At 49.7% G+C, this 20,036-nt stretch overlaps 1 protein-coding gene and 1 long non-coding RNA gene across 5 annotated transcripts in view; one reads left to right on the top strand and one right to left on the bottom strand.

The window, feature by feature from the left end:
• Positions 1 to 20,036, top strand: part of SNX29 (sorting nexin 29) — a 497,953-nt gene that overhangs the window by 126,517 nt on the left and 351,400 nt on the right. The gene's annotated exons all lie outside the window — the stretch shown is intronic.
• On the bottom strand, positions 7,287 to 13,174 carry LOC147573110 (uncharacterized). Its single transcript, XR_015245215.1, has 3 exons — positions 13,052 to 13,174; positions 12,167 to 12,252; positions 7,287 to 10,899 (listed from the first exon to the last, which is right to left on the bottom strand). It is a non-coding gene; the product is annotated as an uncharacterized LOC147573110 (long non-coding RNA).

Here is a 20,036-nt window from a genome sequence, read left to right as displayed (position 1 = left end):
AATGATTGTATTTGAAAGGACATGAGGCCCTAGACACAAGCGGTTAGGTGTATTTTACAGTAAGTGTGTTTCAGGACCTGATAATTCTGGGGAGAATTTTAGCCCATGAGTGGAAAAGAAAAACTTTTTTTTTTTCCCCCTCACTTAAGAGAGGGTGTGAGTGGGGGCACCTGGGTGGCTCAGTCGGTTGAGCGACCGACTTCTGCTCAGGTCCTGATCTCATGGTTTGTGAGTTCAAGCCCCGCATCGGGCTCTCTGCTGACGGCTCGGAGCCTGGAGCCTGCTTTGGGTTCTGTGTCTCCCTCTCCCTCTGCCCCTCCCCGACTCATGCTCTGTCTCTCTCTGCCTCGGAAATAAATAAACACTAAAAAAAAATTTTTTTTAAAAAGAGAGGGTGTGAATGGAAGGAAGGGGAGAGGAAGGGAGGATCTTAAGTAGGTTCCATGCTCAGTGCAGAGCCCCACATGGGGTTCGATCCTATAGTCCCGGGATCATCACTTGAGCTGAATTCAAGAATCAAACTCTTTTTTTGTTAATGTTTATTTATCTTTGAGAGAGAGAGAGAGAGAGAGAGAGTGGGGGAGGAGCAGACAGAGAGGGAGTCACAGAATCCAAAGCAGGCTCCAGGCTCTGAGCCATCAGCACAGAGCCCGACTTGGAGCCCAAACCCACAAACCACCTGATGGTGACCTGAGCCGAAGTCGGATGCTTTACTGAGCCACCCAGACTCCCTTCAAGGTCAAACTCTTAACTGAATGAGCCACCCAGGTGCTCCTTAAATTCTTTGTTTTCTTAGCTGTCAGATGAGGATAAGAAAATCCTGTACCTCACTGTTGTTGCAGGATTAAATGAGAACCCATATGTCGGCTCAGTAAATGTGCCTCATAAATGCTCAGTAAATGTTACCATCATTTTTCTTTAGTACAATAATTACATTACTAAGAAACCTTACCTAATCAAAACCTAAATTTTAATGGCAGTGGTGCAGAAAGAATTAAATGCTAGGCTCTTTCAAACCCTAAGAGGTGAAATTATTTCTGCTGTATATATTGGAGTACTCAGGGTGTTCGTGTGGATGTGTGTTTTACTGGCTCTGAGTGTGGTTGCACAAGTGAAAAACCCCAGAACAAATCCAGCATTTTATCACATTCCTTTTTGCTCAAAATTAATGGCTTTCCTTGGTGCTGTCGTGGCTCAGCCAAGAACAAGGTCATTAAACCAGCCCAGTGCTTTTAGGGCCCCAAGCCGCTGCTCAGTCCTGAGGTGGACGTATTTACAGTCAGCAGCACGTCAGGGCATGTGAATCTCCTTCCCTAAATGATTGCCTCCCTTCCTACTGAATTAAGAATGCTCAAGTGATGAGACAGGTGTTCACAGGAAGAAGACCTTTCCGTGAGAACTGCCTGGGAGAGAAGCAAGTGACCTGGGTTGTTGGACGCTTGCTGGCCTGTTGTCTGTTTAGGCTCATTTTATTAGGTAGCTTTTGCTGTGTAAAAAATTATTTCTAAGCTTGGCCGTTTAAAACGCAAAACCAGGGTCCTCTACAATTCTCGTGGGTTGGGAATCTGTGAATGGCTCAGCTGGGAGGTGGTCCGTCAGAGTCGATCACAAGGCTGCAGTCCTCTGATGGCTTGGCTGGGACTCGAGGGTCAGCTTCTGAGCTCACTGGTGTGGCCGCTGGTGAGAGGCCTGTGTTCCTGCCACAAGGGCCTCTCGAGTAGAACTGCTCACAACACAGCAGCTGGCTTCCCGGAGTGAGTAAGCAGAGAGCGAGAGCACCTCCCCCACCCGGAAGCCACGGTGTCTCTTGCAACCTAATGTTGGGAGTGAGACCCTATCAGGTTCACTGTTCTCTGTGGTCCCAAAGATCAACCCTGGTTGAGTGTGGGAGGAGTCTACACATGAATGTGATGACCACGAGGCAGGGGTCGTTGGAGGTCAGTTTGGAGGCTGCCCTCCATGCCCACCAGGATTCTTTCACCCCCTGGGGTAGACCCTATCCCAGTCTTTCTTGGTGGGTGTGGTTCTTCGTTCCCGTTGTGTGTGATTCGGTGGAAACGACCCTACCACTGCCCAGCTGGGTTCCAGAGCAGGGTAGGTGGACCAGGCCTGGGCAGCCGGCTTGTTCTGTTTCCTGGTCACTGTGGCTCACAGAAGGTCATGTAGCCAGGTTGATGAGGTCTTCTTGAGGGCCTTCTTGAGAAGGTTATACTATAAGCCAGGAGTTGTTGGGTGCAGTCTTTGCTGCTATGTGGGAAGATCCTGACCCCAAATGGCAACAACACAGTGAAAAATGGAGACAACCTGGCAGGTTGTAATGATAGACCTCGAGCTCCTGGATCCAGCCTTTCCGGAAGCTGTTGTTCTTCTGGACTTGGCAGTTACATGAACTAATACATTCCTTCTGTTACTTGGGCCTCTTTGTAACTGGTCTTCTCTGTTAACAATCCTGAGTCCTATCTGACCAGGCTTCTTTTTTTGGATAATAGCGGATTGGAGTGAGTTGTGTTTCCTCCATACCTAAGTAAAATCGCTGCCTTAACCATGAACCTGTCAGGTCCGTGAAGGGACGCGCATCTGGTCATGACTGTGAAGGCCATGTCCTGAGGAGAACCCGGTGGGTTGACGGAGCCCTGCTCGAGGCCTTGTCTTCCTGTGTTCCGTCAGCACCAGCCCCACTATTACTCTTGGTCACACCTTTACCTCCTGTTCCGGACGTTTGGTGTGCGAACAAGAACGTGTAGCTGGTTGTGTGATGGAGCCATTCCCTTTACACTTCGGAGCCTCTGGTTCCTCATCTATTGAAAATGGAAGAGGTGGTGGGTGTGCCTGGGTCCTTTCCCTGCCTCCTGTGGGAGGACGAAAAGCAGGATGCTGTGTGATGTGTTGTAGTGATGGCTGGCGTGCCAGGGCTGTGTCTGACCCTTGGCTGGGGAAGCAGCGCAGCGACCCTTCCCCTGGCTGGGCCACCTCGCACATCTTCACGTCTCCCTTTCCCTGTCTGTGAACTGATGCATGATAATCTTAACCAATGTCACTAAGCTTTTGGCTGTAGGAACCTGAACCAAACTAGCTTGGATCAACAGGGCAATTTTATGTTGATGTGACCGGTCCCTCTCTTCAGGACCCGGGTTCTCTGGGGAGGTCCTCGCTCTGCCCTTGGCCCCGTGTCCTCTCTGTTAGTGTTCTTGGGCAGGGCCTTGGCACGTAGCAGTAAAGAGGGCCTCTGCTAACGCCAAGCCTCATGCGGGCTCTGAAGAGAAGAGACTTTGTCCTGATATCCAGGTAGAACATCTTCTACTCCACTGGGCCTGTTGTGGGCAGCAGCGAGCAGAAGGCCATGATTGACTGCCATGCGGCGATGGGCAGATAAATCCTGTCTGTTGCACTTTGGCCTAAGTTGGTGGGGACAAGGACATGAGCTTTTTTGCTCCTCAAGCCCTGAGCAGAGTTCCAGGCTCCTTGTAAACGCTCACTACGTCGTCCCTAATTTCTTCTTAGCTGGCGCATTGGCCATGGGTGGCTACAGATGCCGAGGCTAGAACAAGAGCTTGCGGGTTCTTGCCTTATCCCAGCTTCTCCCTGCAGTGAGTACCTCAGAGCCTTTGGCCTCTCACTGGCCTTCACTTGACCTTCAGCTCCTCCCGGTGTGATTTTTGCCGCCCCGTCCCTTTATTGCCCAGCGTCCCTTTATTGGTCCCTGTGGGGCTGCTGAGTAGTTGCCTGCTGTGACAGTGTCCTGTTGGTGGCCAGAACTGTACTACACCATCTGTAAGGGAAGGGCTGGATGAGGATCTTGGGAGCCTCGATCCTGTCATTCCACTCGCTGTCCCCTGGGAGACTTTGATTGGCTTTCTATGAAGGCTTTAAATCTGTTTCTGCCCTAAGTCTGTCTCTGCCTTTTTCTCGTTGTTAAATTAGAAAAATGAGATGAATATGCTTTTTGTGGAAAAGGACACAATGTGTCTTCAACGTCCATCTGAAGGCATTGATGGTTTTGTTTTGTCTTAGCAAGTCTTTATTTTAATTCTAGTTAACATACAGTGCGATAGTCGTTTTGGGAGTAGAATTCAGTGATTCATCACTTACATACAACACCCAGTGCTCATCATATAGATGCTGCCCTACCCACACTGATGATGTTTTTAATCCCAAGAGTCCAATACTCAGCGTTGAGAAGGTCACACGCAGGTCCTACGTCCTCTTTTCTGTCTTTCCTTGGTTGGATCTTAATGTCCAGTGATAATTTGACCTCGTCAGCAGTCACCGAATCTTGTGGACTTGGGGTTCTCAGGCTCTAGAAGAATCTCAATTCTTTTTTAAAAATAAATATTTGGGAAAAAATTTTTGATAAGGTTCCCTTTACTGCAATGAAATGCACAGTTACAATAACCTATGGATGGGAGCTAATTATTTAAAATTGAGTATAACTCCCTAACTACTATGAAGGAGAAGGCTGAGGAAAGTAACATGTAATAAAAGGTAGATTTCAATATATTATTGGCCGGGCATGGCTTTGATGGAGAACATGATGCGGTTGAGTGCTTGCACCTACTGACAACGCATGAATTTGGTTTTAAAGGCAGTACAGTAAGAAGATCACCAGGCATTCTTGATAAGAACAGAAAATGACAGAGCAGAGTGTACGTGGGTGGATTCTTGGGTAAAAACTAGTATGTTGTGTGTATGTGAAATGAATTGTAGACTCAGACTGTAGATGAACGTTGCACCCATGTGAAGGGTCCTAGGACAGTTGAAAGGACAATGGGATGTAGGTTGCTCTAGGGTGTGGGGCTGCCTTGGCCACCAGGACTGCTGGTGTCTCTGCCCAATCCCCCCCCCCCCCCCCGCCCGCCCACCATAGTCACCAGGGGGGCTTTAGAAACACCAACGTCCACACCTCTAGGAGGCATTTCAATGCCACTTGCAAATGTGCCATCACAACTGGGTGTTGAAGAGCCTTCTGGTCCATTTTCACTTGCTTGAGTCCTTGAGAGTCCTTAGCCAAGAACTAGACCATGACCACACTGAATTCTCTGTGGAGCCCCCGCTGTGTGTGCCAGCCTACTCTGGTGCTCTTGTCCCTCACTTCCCCTTGAACACGAAGCTTGCTTTCCCCAAGGTCGCTGGTTCTTACACTTGGCTGAGTCGCATTAGCTGAATAAGGTGTGCTCTTCGTCATTCTCCACAAGCCCTTGTCAGCGGCTGACAGTCCTTTATGACTTACCCCGGAGCAGCCAAGGAGAGTTAAGTGCATGGGGTGGAGCAGGGAGGAGTAGAAGACGCACACGTCGGGGCTGGAGACAAGATGGTCGGGGGAGCCGGTTTCCTGAAGTTTAATGCTTCCGAAATTCAGTGAAGGATGGAGTCAGAGACCAGATGCAGCTGGCTGTAACCTGTAGGTGTGACAATGGAGGGGCAGATATATAGATATCTTCATATATATGTGTGTATGTATATATACGTATGTATGTAAAGATTTTAAACTTTTGGCTGACATTTTTGCTTGTATTCCAGTAGATTTGGCTCTTCTTAGCAGGAAGCGTAGTGTAATGGTCTGGGGCAAGTCTTGCATTGGAGCCCTCCTTCTCAAGGTCAAGAGTAGGGTAAGGTGAGTGAGAAACTCCATCTGAAGGTCATGCAAGTACTTTGGCCACTTGTATTGTGTGATTTCGGGTGGTAATTGTACCCCTAATGTTTCTCATGTAGAAAACTGGGATAATCTTCTCACTCTTACAGATACTATTCAAGAGCTAATGAATGAAGAGGGCTAAGCGCAGTGAGTACCCTGAGTAAGTACTTAGGAGAAGCCAGCCATGGTCGTTAGTGTTTTCGTGGAAGTAAATTATGCCTCCGTCCAAGCTTGCAAAGAGTCATTGTCTGGAGTTGATCTAGCCTGATGTTGCTCAGATGTAACTAACTTTCTAATAAAGAATTCTTGGGGTTGAAGTGCTAAATGCCTCGCTTAGACTTGGCTGTATATTAACATTCACCAGGGGAGCTTTGAAAACTGTGTCTACCCAACCCTCCCAGAGCTCCCCCCCCACCACCGTCCCCTAGGAAAAACCTGTCCACGCTGCCCCTCCAGACCAATTACGTCCAAATCACTGGCAGCAAAACCCACCCTGCCCCAGTAAGTAATTCCAGGGTGTAGCCAAGGTGGCTGGTGGTGGTAGAGGTTTAGAGCAGCCTTCCTCAAACCCGAATGTCTCCACCAGTGCCCATGGCGATCGTGGCTGGGTGGGGCCTGTCAGCAGGTGTCTCTCACAAGCTCCTGGTGCTGTTGATGCCTTGGGTTCCTGACCCACACTCTAAGCAGTAGGGATGTGAAAGGGGTAGTTCTCTGAAACCACCTGGGCTTGTAGAAGGCTCAAGTCTCTTGTGATTGTTTTTTTGTTTCTTTCAGTGCCAAAGTGGGAGTTAGTTTTGTTTGCAGGTTTTTTTTTTTAATGTTTATTTAATTTTGATAGAGAGAGTGAGAGAGAGAGACAGAGCAGGGGTTGGGGAGGGGCAGGGGGAGACAGAAGGAGACACAGAATCCGAAGCAGGCTCCAGGCTCTGAGCTGTCAGCCCAGAGCCGCACGCGGGGCTCGAACTCACGAACCGTGATATCATGACCTGAGCCGAAGTCAGCCGCTCAACCGACTGAGCCACCCAGGCACCTCTTGTTTGCAGTTTGAAAACTAGAATACTTTGATCCACTACAAGAATGATTTACCATTCCCATTTGCCATTTTTGCTTTTGCTTTTATTTTTAAGCTAATGATGAGAATACCATGTAGGTTTGCTTTTGGTGGGTTTTGAAGGATCTGCATTTGAGCTTTTAGCATGAGCCCAGCATCCTGCGGCTTGATTTGCTCCTTTGATGTGGAATTGGATGCTTTCATGTTCAGATGCATGCAGGTGGGATGCCAGGGCAGGATTCTGCTGTGACTAGGCAGCTGGAGAGTTCTTGAGAAAGCTCTGGTTTCCATGCTTTTTTTTTTTTTAAATCACCTTTAAATTGTAAAAGTACCATATGCTGAAATGGAAGAGAGCATCCCAAATCTCCCAACACCAGCCTAACGATGTTCTCCCCACTTAGTCCATTTCAGTACGATTTGTACCTGGTTCTACCACCATCAGTGTGTGCGTGCATTTTTAAATAACATTTTCTTGCGCTCCTCTGTAGACTTCAAATTATGTTTAGAGATCTCCCCCTCCCCCAAGAATATAAAAATGTACAAATTGTAGTCCTTAAGTCTGAGACTAAGAGAGGTTTAAAGAAGAAAATCCTCTGGACGCAATTACCGTTCATGTCTTTTATTTATTACTGATGAGGCCCTTTATCCCAATTCATCTTATGTATGTATTCATTTTACATAATTCAGATCATTCTGAATCTGCAAGTTGGTCTGCTTTGAAAAGCAATTAGCATCCCATCATGCAGGTTTCCTCACGCTGTTCACTTCTGTGGGCATCCCTTTCAGAGGCCGTGTGGAAGTCTGTTTGGCTTTGGCCTTGTTTCTCACACTATTTCCTTAACCATTTCTCTCCACTCTTTTCCAACACCCACACCACCCCCCTCCACTGTCGGAGTAGGATTTCTACTAATGTATTTTTTGGTAAAGCTCTTTAAAGTCCTTAATCTAGACTTCTAGAAGCTGAGTTTCGATGTTAGAAGGTATCTGTAAAGGCCCTTGCTCCATAGGGCCAAAGTCCTTCCTGGGAAAGAGGTGTCACCTGATAGCCCCTTGGTGATAGGTGGAGGGCCTGCCTCTTTGTCCTTTGTGAAGGCTGTGAAGGAGGCCGCCATATCTGACCAAATAGTTTCCACATGGGCCAGTGTTCGGCTGCTTCTGGTTTTCTGAGATTATAGCCTCGTGTCTCATTTGTTTTTGCCTCTCTCAACATCTTTCCTCTGTGTGTATGGGCAGGAAAAGGATCGCTGGGCAAAGGATAGGAATGTGTTAATGGCCCCAGTCCTGGGTTGCTCTGGCTCCAGGGTGAGGCAGGAGGATCCACCCAGAGAGCTTCAGTCGGTTTAGTAACCTTCTCCTCTCAGCTCCTGCTTCTCAGAGTGCAGAAGTTGAAGGTGTGTTTGGCACGGATGATTTTCCAGCTGGTTTTTCTTTAGGAAGTAGAGACATGGGGATCATCCTTTCCCCAGACAGAAAAATGAAGAAACCAAACGTGTTAACACCTGAACCAAAAATGATGAGACAACCTTCTCAAACACCGTGTGAGGTGGATGGTCCTAAAGGTTCTTTCATCCTCCTTTCACAATGCCATGACCCATGTGAGTTTCCTAGACACTTTTTCCGTATGAAAATCAGGGACCGGAAGAGAGGAACTGGAGCATCGTGGCATCTGTTAGAGCAAAATCACGTACAAGGGAGAAAGCCATGTGCTTGTTTATTTTCTCTAAAGCTTCTAGAACCCAATCAAAGACTCCGGTTTTGTTGATGAACTAAAATTTTTAGGGGGAGGAAGCAGCAAGGTATATTTGCACGAACAGCTGCATTTTGCAGCACGTGCCCACGTCGAACGGCTAGGCGTTAGCGCCATTAGCGGTCGGTGCCAGATGTTCCCCGCAAAATGTGCACCAAACATGGATTTGGGCGGTTCATCAAGATGCAGAAAAAATCCGCAGCTGCCAAGGGAACGGGGAGAAGGTTGTGTCTGAAACATTGTTGCAGCCCATCACTTTCCCCATCCGAGCACAGGAGCCGGAGATAAAAAAAAATTACCCAAACCAGTAACTGTGATAGAACTCTGATTAAAAGGTCACGGTGATTATCCATGGAGGAGGGGAACGCGTTTACCGTTCATTAACATTCCATTTGCTGTATTTTCTAATGAGAAGTCAGTAGAGAAGTCTGGAGGAGTCAATAAAAATAACAGAAGGGTTTTGAGGGGAAACCGAAGCAGAGCCGGGGAAGGGAGAACAATCGGAAGAGAGAGCGGCTCCCCCGAGCGAGTGTCAGCGTCTGTGCTACTCGAGGGAAGTGGTTGAAAGGCCCCAGTCGGACCTGGCTGACCCCAGAACCTGGAGCCTGGTGCTCAGTTGAACACCCTGGCCTGTTTGCCTGGGGAGAGGCAGAGTTTGTAACCTGGTTATCCGTAGAGAAATTTTCAAGCCTTGCCTTTCCGGTATGGTTCACGAGGTGGCAATTTCCATGTCCCCGCGCGTGAAGCCTGGGTCTTAAATATAGCTGGCATGTGGATGCCCTGCAGGCGGTGACAGTGACAGTGACATCACTGCCAAGCAGCGCCTTGTTATTTTGGAGCCGGGGAGGGGAACAACAGGAAGCTCAGCAGAGGGGAGATATTCTTGGCAGCGGCAGGAATGCGGTTTAAAGAGCGACAGCCGTCAAGTCGAGGGCTTGTGGAAGGTGGCGGAGCTTATTTGCTCAGTCAATTGAGTTCGTGCTGGGTCCCAGACACAACGTACAGACGCGTGAGACACTCCCCTCCCGCCACACGGCTCCTGTGGCCCAATGACCCTCGCAGAAACCTTTCAAGCGGGAGAACTGTTTCTTCGAACATGGTCTGTCTCCAGCGCTCCAAATGCAGCCTCACGGAGAGCAGGGCCGCGCAGTTGGAGGGCGGGGGTCCCGGAACACCACCTCCTGAGCTTTAATAAAAACTCCATCGTGAACCATGCTGAAAAGGCACGTTGTAAATGATTACCTAGAGTGGAAAGAGGTTGGCCTTTCAGTCCGGTTGCGCCTTGTTGCTGCTGCCTCGTGGGGCTGAAACCACACGTGGCCTCTACACCTCTTCTCCACTCGACGGTGGACCCAGGGGGCTTCACCGAGCTCTAAGTTAAGGGCGTCTTTTGGGATCGTGTTTTTCTCTTCATGGACTAAAAACATTTGTCTGTCAAATTTCCCAGTGGGATCCCTCTCCTTCCCTGTCTCCTCAGTCCCCCTTACTTGCTTTTTTTTCCCCCTTAGCCCTGTTACGATGTGCAGTCTGGCTCCTTTTTTTTCCTTAAGTTGCAAGCCTCGTGAGGGCAGGGACCTTGGTCTCCTTTGTTGACTGATCTTTCTTAGGGGCCTGCACAAAGCCTGGCACGTGATAGAGCCCAGAAATTTCTTGAAAGAGCAAGTGGGTATCAGTTTCCTTTATATTGCTCTGCTGAGTTTGGCTTACCTTTCTAAGGTCCTGTCATGGTCTAAGAAGGCTGCTGGATCCCTAGCCGTTATATCTGCGTTCTGTGCAGCAGGAAGGATGAAGCAGGGGAAGGGGGAAAAAAACAAAACCATTCTGACTTGTTTTAAGGAGGTCACCCACCACTCAGAAAAGTTTCTTATATTTAAGTGGCTTGAACTATTTCTGTTAGGGATGGTGAAAAATACTTGTTTTTAATAGGGTACCTCGTCACCCCAGACAGACTGCGGAAGGGAAGAGTTGATATTTTGGAGGGCAGATTGTGGTCTGTGCTCAGTGCCTTGCGTGTAGGCCTCCTGCGTTGGAAAAGGTCACTTTTGTTACATACAACGGTGAGGTTGCTTTTTGTGGTCAGTGGTATATTCACTTGCCCCCAAGGTGCTGAGCAGAATGGCTTTTGAGTCAGACCTTGGCTCAAATCTTTGTACTAAGCACCGGCTTAGTGCACTAGCCGTGTGACCTTGGGTAAAGTCACTTTACCTCATTGAGCCTCAATTTTTAAAAGTCTATAAAACAGTGATAATCTAGAGCATTTTCACGCATGATGGCAAGGATTGAAGGAGATGATGGGATAAAGAAACATGGCAGGGTGTCTTTGGCAAAGGAATCTGTATTCCCCCATCATATTGATCACCATCTTAGCTTGTTTTGTGGTGTCTAGATTCCAGGGATCCAAGTGTGACAGACGTGGTCTCTGTGTTCCAGAAGCTCACAGAATGGCATGCTGGGCAGGGAGAAGAGTCGCTGTAAGGGGAGAGAGGCACAGACACAGCTGTTAGGTTGAAGAAAGCTGCAGGTAGCTTGGGATGGCCACAGCGCGGACTGCTAGAGTCCCGCGTGTGTTTGGGGAATGACTACGGAAGGTTCTGGAAGAGCAAACCGTAGACAGATTCCCAAGGTCCCAGTGAGGAGTTTGGCCCTGGTTCTGTGAACGGTGGGGAACTGGCCAAGGCCCTTAAGAAGGAGAGTAATTGATCAGGTCTGTTTTGTGCGTCGTTCCCTGTCCCAGGCCCTGTGGAGGACTGGATGGGACAAGGCCGGTCTTAGAGGTCTGAGTGTAGACTGGAGCCATTCGGGCAAGAGGTGGCAGTGGCCACGTCTAGGTAGGGCTGGCGTTTCCAGAGAGAAGACACGGTGGGTGAGACCATTGTGGGTCAGCACTGAGGGGTGTGGTGCTGCTTGCCCCGCACTGGATTAGGGTCTGTCTGTCCAGTGGACACCATTTCCTGGGGGTGAGGGGAGGCTAAAAAGCCGTAGATGAAGGACTTGAGGAGCTCCTCCAGGCAGAAGACCATCTCCCACCCGGGTCATTGCTGCCCCAGTGTTTTCTCTGCGATGTGCATTTCCTGCCTGAGCACCCTTCCTAGTGCCTGGTCTTTGGGAGAGTGAGGTAGCATGGAAACGTTACAGCCCTGTGCCCGTGATGGCGTGAGGCCCCAGCTGCCGAGCTCATCACTGCCCCGTGATCACATCCCGAAGTCGGGTGTGCGGTCCTGCACCCCTTTGTGATGACGGTGGTCGTCAACGTCAGCAGGCCCTAAGCCCACAAGGAGGAGGTTGCCCCTGGGTCACCAGGGCGGTCACAGCTTGTGATTTGGGCCCCTTTGTGCATGTTGAGGCTCCTCTGTTTTGACTCTTTTATCTGAGTTGGAAATTGTTCAACTGGTCAAGAGATGTGGTTTTTTTTTTGTTTGTTTGTTTTTGTTTTTGTTTTTGTTTTTGGTTTTTTTTTTTTTTTGCAGAGGGATGCACTGCGGTTGTGGCCAGGGTTGGGGTGGTGGGGGGAGATGTGGCGGGGATTTTCTGCCCGGGTGGGCTGCTCATCAGGACGTGGCCTTGGCTTTCAGAGGACCTGAACCGAACCAAGAGGGCTCTGCCTTTCTCTGCCACAAGGCTGTACGGTGAAACTTGGGATATCTGCTTGCTCATGTTTCTTAACTTTTTTATGGAGGCATTTTTCAAATACTTAGAAGAGTCAAACCTACCACCCAGGTGCCCAGCAGTTACTCACATGCTGTCACTCTTGTCTTGCCTGTTCCTCCTCACTGACTGCTTGGGGTTGTGCTGGAGTACTTTAAATTCTAGATACCACGTCACCTGTAAAACGGGTTATATATAAATCTCTAACAGATAAGGACTCGGAGGGAGAAACATAACCATATGCAGCGCAATTAGTCGCATTTAATACAAATACCAGCGATCTCTTGGTATCCTCTAGTTTCTAAATTCAAAGATACTGGTTGTCTCAAATTCTTACAGTGACTTCGTTGAATCTATTCTGATTTTACTTTCAAAAGTGTAAATCTGCTCACGCCATTCTCCTGATTCAAACTCTGTGCACTCAGGAAAAAAAAACCTTGCCTCCTTACCGTGGCCTGCAAACCCTGCACGATCTGGCCTGAGCCTGCCTGCTGGGGGTCTTTGCTGTTTCTTCTGCCTGGAACGTTGCCCCCCTAGGTCTTGGCACGGCCGCTGCTCTGCCTGGTTTCTGAAGAGAGGGCAGCCTCATCTAAGCAGGCGTATCTCCCTTTCCTAACCTCTTCTCTCCCTCCCTCCTGGTCTTATGCTTTCTTATTGTTGTTGTTTTTTTTTTTTTTTTTCAAAATTTTATTTAAACTACAGTTAATGTAAGGGTAATATTGGTTTCAGGAGTAGAACTGATTGATTCATTATTTACACGCAACACCCAGTGCTCCTCACCACAAGGGCCTCCTTAGAGCTCCTCCCCCTTCTAGCCCATCCCCACGCACCCCCATCCTTCAATTCCCTTTGTTCTCCATCTTGAAGTCTCTCCTGGTTTGTTTCCTACGCCCTCCCGTATGTCCACGTGTTTTGTTTCTTAAGTTCAAGGTAAGAGTGAAATCATGCGGTATTTGTCTTTGTCTGACAGACTTACTTTGCTTCACATCGTATACTCTAGCTCCGTCATTGCAGATGGCAAGATTTCATTCTTTTCGATGGCTGAGTGATATTCCCCTGTATAGTCTGTGTATGTATACATCCGCATCTTCTTTATCCCTTCCTCAGTTGATGGACATGGTGGCCCGGTGCGTAGTTTGGCTATTGTTCACGCTGCTGTAAACACCGGGGTGCAACTCTGTATTTTTGTATCCGTTAGGCAAATACCTGATGGTGTAGTTGCTGGATTATAGGGTAGTTCTATTTTCAGGTTTTTTTTGAAGAACCTCCACACTCTTTGCCAGTTTGCATTCCTCCCAGCCGTGCAAGAGGTTCCCCTTTCTTCATAGCCTCACCAACACCTGTTGTTTTTTGTGTTAATTTTAGCCATTCTGACAGGTGTGAGGTGGTATCTAATCATGGTTTTGATTTGTGTTTCCTGATGGTGAGTGACATTGAGCATTTTATCATGTGTCTATTAGCCATCTGGATGTCGTCTTTGCAAAAGTGTCTGTTGATGTCTTCTGCCCATTTCTTAACTGGGTTGTTTGTTTTTTGGGTGTCGAGTTTGGTAAATTATTTGTAGATTTTGGGTTCTAACCCTTTATCATATAGGTCTTTTTGAAATGTCTTCTCCCATGCTCGAGTCTGCCTTTTTTTTTGTTGATTGTTCCCTGTGCAGAAGCTTTTTATTTTGATGAAGTCGCAATCGTTCATTTTGCTTTTGTTTTCGGGCCTTTGGTGACGTGTCTAGTAAGAATTTGCCATGGCTGAGGTCAAACTCCCTCCTGGTTTTATTTATTTTTTTAAAAAAAAATTTTTTTTTTCAATGTTTATTTATTTTTGGGACAGAGAGAGAGCATGAACGGGGGAGGGTCAGAGAGAGAGGGAGACACAGAATTGGATACAGGCTCCAGGCTCTGAGCCATCAGCCCAGAGCCCGATGCGGGGCTCGAACTCACGGACCGCGAGATCGTGACCTGGCTGAAGTCGGACGCTTAACCGAGTGTGCCACCCAGGCGCCCATCCCTCCTGGTTTTAAACTTCTTCACACTGCCTGTCCTTGGACATTTCTTTAGTGTTCTTGTTTGATGTAGACCTCCTTCCACTCACGGATGTCTGCCACCTAGGGCTCGGCCCAGGCCTGCTTGGCTGTTCTGTTCCCCCAGTGCCTGGCACTTGAGCCGTTCAGCCAGCACTTGTTACATGAGTGGACAATTATTGAGCACAGCGCCTTTGCACTGTGTGGCCTGGGAGCCAGGAGCACTCACGTCTTGTAGGGAGGACTCATAAAGGGAGTTGGCCTTCCCTTTGTCTTTTTTTTTTTTTTTTGTACTCATAATGTTGGCACAGGTAGGTCAGGCCCTCAGAAAAAGCCATGCTAATTATTATTTACATGATAGTGTATTATTTTATATATTATAAGTATATTTATCTGGCAATATATTATAGTTACTATTTACATAATACTGTTTTTATATCAATATAATTTTATACATTATAAACATAATTACCTTATAACATATCATAGTTATTATTTACAGAATAATACTCTGTAGGGCACGCAGAGTAGCATCATTGGTTTCTCTAACTCTCTCCCATTAAGAGGAGGTCCCAAATGAGATTTTGAATCCTCCCCTCCCACATTCGGGCTGGGAAACCGGGTTACAGATTGGGAAGTCAGGACCCTGACGGGTGGTCATTTCAAGGTTTGGCCTCCCGGTATCCGGAGAGTAGACCGTGCGGCCTGACGGGTTGCACCCCGGGCTTCACAGGAGGACTGTTGGGGGAGCCTGCAGGTTGTGTGCTGCAAGCCCCAGGTGCCTCCCTTCTGAGGACCTCAAGTTGCTCCTGCAGAAGGTGGGGCGAGCCAGCACCTCCAGAGCAGCGGCCAGCAGGGCCTTCCCCGGGCTCTTTCTGTGCTGCACAAGGGCCGCTGTAACTGCTGACTGTGTCCGGCCTGGAGATGAACGAACGTGGCCACAGCTCCCTGAACAGATGCTGTCCGTTAACCGGAGCTGAAACGTGTTTTTTAACTACTTTTCTTCCCCCCCTTTTCCGAAGTGTTTTCTGTGCCCCAGGGATTGTTTGGTCTATCAGCTCAGCTATTCCTCACAGCAGCCAGTGAGTCGGGTCCTGTGCTTCTCCGTTTACAGGAGGGAGGCCAAACTCACACACCTACACAGAGGCGGGGCTGGGGTTTGAACCTGTGTCTGCCTCCCGACTCTGTTGTCAGGTGCCCTTGACATCCCTCTTCATGGTAATCAGGGTGGTTTTAGCATCGTGTGAGAGTCACAGTAGGTCTCTTGCAACGTTGTGATTTGTTTTTGTCCCAACCCTGGCTGTTTGCAGTCCAGGATAATGATGGTTGAAAGGGGGTCGCCTCCTGCATTTTCGTAGTCCCAAAATAGGGCCTGGTTCTGAAGCTTCTGTCTGGCTGCCCCTCTCAACACCTCGGCCACTCTCCTGCTACGTGTGACGCAGGCTTAAAGCTTCTTTCTGGTGACTGTCCCCTGTATTGCTTTTCCCTGAATCTTCACGGAGAACTTGAGAATGCAGCTTTCCCGGAAAGTTTTATATAGCAAGACATGTTGACAGGAAGACCGATCGTGGGGCTGTAAATTGAAGAAAAACAGGCGGCAATTTGTCTGATGCGTTCCAGTTCTGTTCTTTTGCCTTCTTCGAGTCTGAGTTATGGAGACAGTTTCCTCTCGCTTCGGAGGTTAAACTGCTAGGCGGTGTTTTATTGGGGAACGTTCTATTAAAGCATTAAGAACAATTAGATGCGGAGTCCTTTTTTATTTTTGCAGGTTTTGACACTTAAGTAATTGGAAGTTTGGCTCTCTCTTTTGCTCTTCCTTTAAAGAATTCGGAAAACGCTGGAAGAAGATGTATTTCAGGGGAGAGTTTGGCGGCATCCTTCCTGTAATCGCCCAGAGAAGGAGAAAAAACGTGGGCTTTTGGAGTTGGAAACCTCCAGACCTGAGGGGCTTTGCTGGGGCAGCTGTGCCCTCCCCGCCAAGACCCTCAGGATGGAACAGGCTGTGCTTGTGTAGAATCTGGCAGGCTTTTGTTCATAGCCCCGACTGTGAGCTTCTAATTACATATGTGGGGCCTCTCTGATGATGGTCTGTCTGCTGTGGGACTCAGACTCCCATGAGAAGGAGGGTCCTGGCTCTTTGTCTCGGCTCTGACTCTTCCGACCTGAACCCCACACCTCACGCAGCAGATGCTGGGCACCTTGAATATTTGAGGAGTGAATGAATGAAGTTCGACTAAGGCTTGTCTTCTTTCATCCTACTCCCCATCCCCCTGTCCTTTCACCTATGACAGCCCGCTGGATGCCCCTGTCCTCTTGCTGCTGTCTGACCACTCCCTCCCCTGCAAGCCACTCTGGTGCCTGCTGTAACAGTGCCGATCAGAGGAGAAAACTCCGGCCGGGAGGAAGGGACTTTGGTGAGAAAGGTTGGGACAGTATAATTATGTGTCTGCGAGTGCTTGGAATATTCTGTACATTCTGTGGAGAGAAAAATATCGTGTTAAGTCGGTGAATTCAGAACACGTAGGATTTAGCAAGTCTCTGGGAACCGCTGACACCAAGAGCTCCTGAGTGTTTATCTTCTTGGGAGCAGAAGAACGAGGTGAGCCAAGGACTGTCCCTCACAGGTACAGGGGAGGGGCAGGTGGCGGGGTGGAGGACACCAGACCTCTCCGGTGGCCTTGGTGTAGACATTGGCGCTGTGCTTTGATGGAAAATGAAAGGGTGGACTGAGCTGGTTGAGCGCTGAGAGCGACGTGGACCCGGGACTTTGGTTGCCCTTCTGGAGTGGCCACACCAGCATGAAGGCACTGAGTGATCGTGAGCCCGGTGGCCTCCCCTGCCCTCGTGGTGACACCGCTACGAGGAAGGGACCCGTGCCCACGGGTACGATGTAACGTGTGCTCGAGAGTCCGACTGACCTGTGTGGAGCCCCCTTCCTTCACTTCCTGCCGTGTGACCTTGGGCCCCTCAGAGCCTGCTCCTTCTTTGTAAGGCGGAGTATGGGGATGAAAGGAAATGGAGCCCTTAGCCTTGTGCTCAGTGCGTGGTTCTTGGCCACAAGATCGTGAACTTTGACCTACTTCCCCAGTGAGTTGTTGACACTGACTCTCCCCTGAAAACAAGTCCTCCGCTTGTGCAGTTGAGTCGTTCCCTTCTTCCCGGGGAGTGGGTGGAGGGCGTGTTGGCAGCACCTGCTGGGTCCTGTCCATCCTTCCGGCAGGGAGACTCATGCGTGGGTGTCTGTGGAGAGCCCTTCTTGTTCCCTGTCTCAGCGACTACGACGAATGAAGCCGCGGGTGGCCTCTCCCAGGGACACTGGTCCAACGGAAGGCCTTTTCGGCTCCCAGAGGTGGTTGTCGTGTCTACAAGTGTGTGGAGACCCCCTGCGAGGTTAAGGCCCGGTCCTGCCTACACCCCAGTTCCTGGCGGACCCTGCAGAGCATTATGGGGCAGCTGGCTGCGTTCCCCGCCTGTCCAGAGACGGCAGCTCAGCTCGCGGTGGGTTTGGCCACCTCTCGGAAAGGAGGCGAGAGCGAGTGGCCGGCGATCTGAGGGCCCGGCGTGGGGCAGATGCAAGAGGGCCTGGAGACCCCCAGCCGCTTCACGTGCCGGGCTGTGGCTTCCGAGGTTTCTCAGGAAACGTACATCCCCAAAGATGGCGAATTTTCGCCAAACCGGAGACTGTATCTCTTTGGAGACACGGTGGAGTGTTAGAGGAGATGACCTCACCGGTGGGAGGAGAATGGAAGTCTGCACCGAATGCTGAGCTCACTCCTCGCGGGCACTGGCCTCCTTGCCCCTGATGCGCATCTCCGGGGGATGAAAGTACACGGAGTCTGCAACTCCTCCCGCATCCCTCGCTCGTGACAGACCTGAGTCCTCCATCTCTGGAGTCGTGGATGAACCCCAGATTCCTCGTAATCCCACCTCCAGGTATCCACTTCTGATCGGAGTTGGTTCTTTACCTTTACTGTCTCTTTGAACCCTGAGACAGGTCCTTTCCGGAAAGGGCAGGCTAGCCAAACATCTCTGACAAATGGTTCTAAGGCCGCGTGGGGATGATGAGCTTGACCGGAGCTGGGAGGAGCGCCGAGGTGGTCACGATGAGCAGGCCCGGTCTTTATGCCAAGGCGTTGGTCGAGTTGACCGTCCCATCAGCCCCCAAGGACCGCCTCATGTCCCTTCCTCACTGTGTTCACCCTGCAGGTGGCCATGGTAGGGACAAGTGTCCAGTCTTAACATGAAGAAACTTGTCTGGGTGGAGTATGCTTGGCTTTCACCTGGTTTGGATTCACAGCCTATTTCAGCCTCTGTGTCTGCCTCCTGAGATACACAAGCAGAGGGTTCACGTGGCCTGCCCGGCCCACCGACTTTGAAGGGTCCTAGCCAGCAAGATGTCTCGAAGCCTTTAACGATAACTTAGAGCTATTACAATTCCATTTAAAGATAATGTCAAGAATAGGCAAATTGGTAGAGACAGAAAGTAGACGGCTGGTTGTTGGGGAGGGGGTTGGGGGGCCGTTGGGAATGACCGCTAATGGATACAGAGTTTCTTTGGGGGGTGGATGGAAATGTTCGGGAATACGAGTTGGTGGTATATATACTTGGGCATATTGACACATTACAGACGTACACGTTTTCAAAGAGTGAGTCGTGGGTCGTATCCTAAGGAAAAAGGTGGGAAGATTACGTGGGGATTTGAAGCAAAACAGTGCAGGTTTACTAACGGCTACTCTTTGTTGAGCACGTAGAGGATGACTTGGTGATCCGAGTGCTGTGCCACTCCCCGTTTATTCTTTCCAGAACGTCACTGTGGGGACAGGAAGATGGTGGCCTTTCCCTTGCGGGTCCCACGTGGCGGAGAGGTGAATGCTTTTGTCTCTGACCTCGCACAGAGAACAGCTAACGTGCATGTGATTTGGAGAAAGGCAAACTGTCCTCTGCTTTCCCGGTCCCTCTCAGGAAGGTGGACACATTCCAGCCGAGCAGGGTACACACCCGATGGCCTTTTTGACAGAGCAGTAGGAAAAAGTTGATCTTTCGTTCGCCTAACCCTTCGTCCTCCCGAAGAATATGTCTCTCTGGTACCTCTCGACATCCTGTGATGTTGGAGACATTGTCTCCACCGATGGCCTGTGGAGCCACATTTTCACCTTCACGTGGGTAAGGCGATGCCATAGAGATGACGTCTTCTCCTCTGGATGTAACATCCTCCCTTCTCTACCTCGTTTTGTACCCCGGGAAATGCACCTTGATGGACTCCATCACTGGGCTCCTTTTCCCCACACCTTGCAGGGAGGGTTTGGTCTGCTTGGTGGATGGGAGGCCGTGACCCGAGGAAGGCGGGGGAGGGGCGAGCATTTAGTCCTCTGGCCCCGTCCCTGCCAGGCTTCAGGTTGGTGGTGGTCGTGTTCCTGTCCTGGAGATCACAGGACCTTAGGTGTTGGCCTGTGTCCTGCTGGGTTCTGGTAACTGCTGCCTCCCTCTGACCTTCAGGCCTGGAGGAGTGTGGGCTGGGTGGCTTCCTCCCATCGCCAGCTCCTGAGTCAGTCACCGTCCCTTGTTGGTTTCTCTTCACTTTGCCTGTGTAAAGAGTTTCTTGATGAAACCCCGTGGTTTCCCCCTTGTGTTCTGTTTTCTGCTGAGCCATGACTGAAATGCCGGGCTCGATGCAGTTATCTGGCTTTGCACTTGCTTGTTGCTCTCCTGGAATACTCTTTTCCCCAGATCTCGGTGGATACCCAGGCTCCGTGCAGATGGTATCACCTCAGGCAGGGGGTGGGGAACCTCACCTGTGTACCTTCCTACTCATTCTATCCAAGGACCCGACTTATTTATTTTTTTTATAGCGCTTGGACCCCTGAAATCCTCGTTTCCTTGGTTGGCTGGTTGGTCTTGTCGAGGACATCGTGGCTCTGCTAAATAGACCAGGGGTTAGCAG

The sequence above is a fragment of the Puma concolor genome, chromosome E3 (genome assembly GCF_028749965.1).
Source record: "Puma concolor isolate L17-30 chromosome E3, mPumCon1.1.hap2, whole genome shotgun sequence".
Classification (NCBI taxonomy): Eukaryota; Metazoa; Chordata; class Mammalia; order Carnivora; family Felidae; genus Puma; species Puma concolor.
This window is presented reverse-complemented; position numbering and strand designations above follow the sequence as displayed.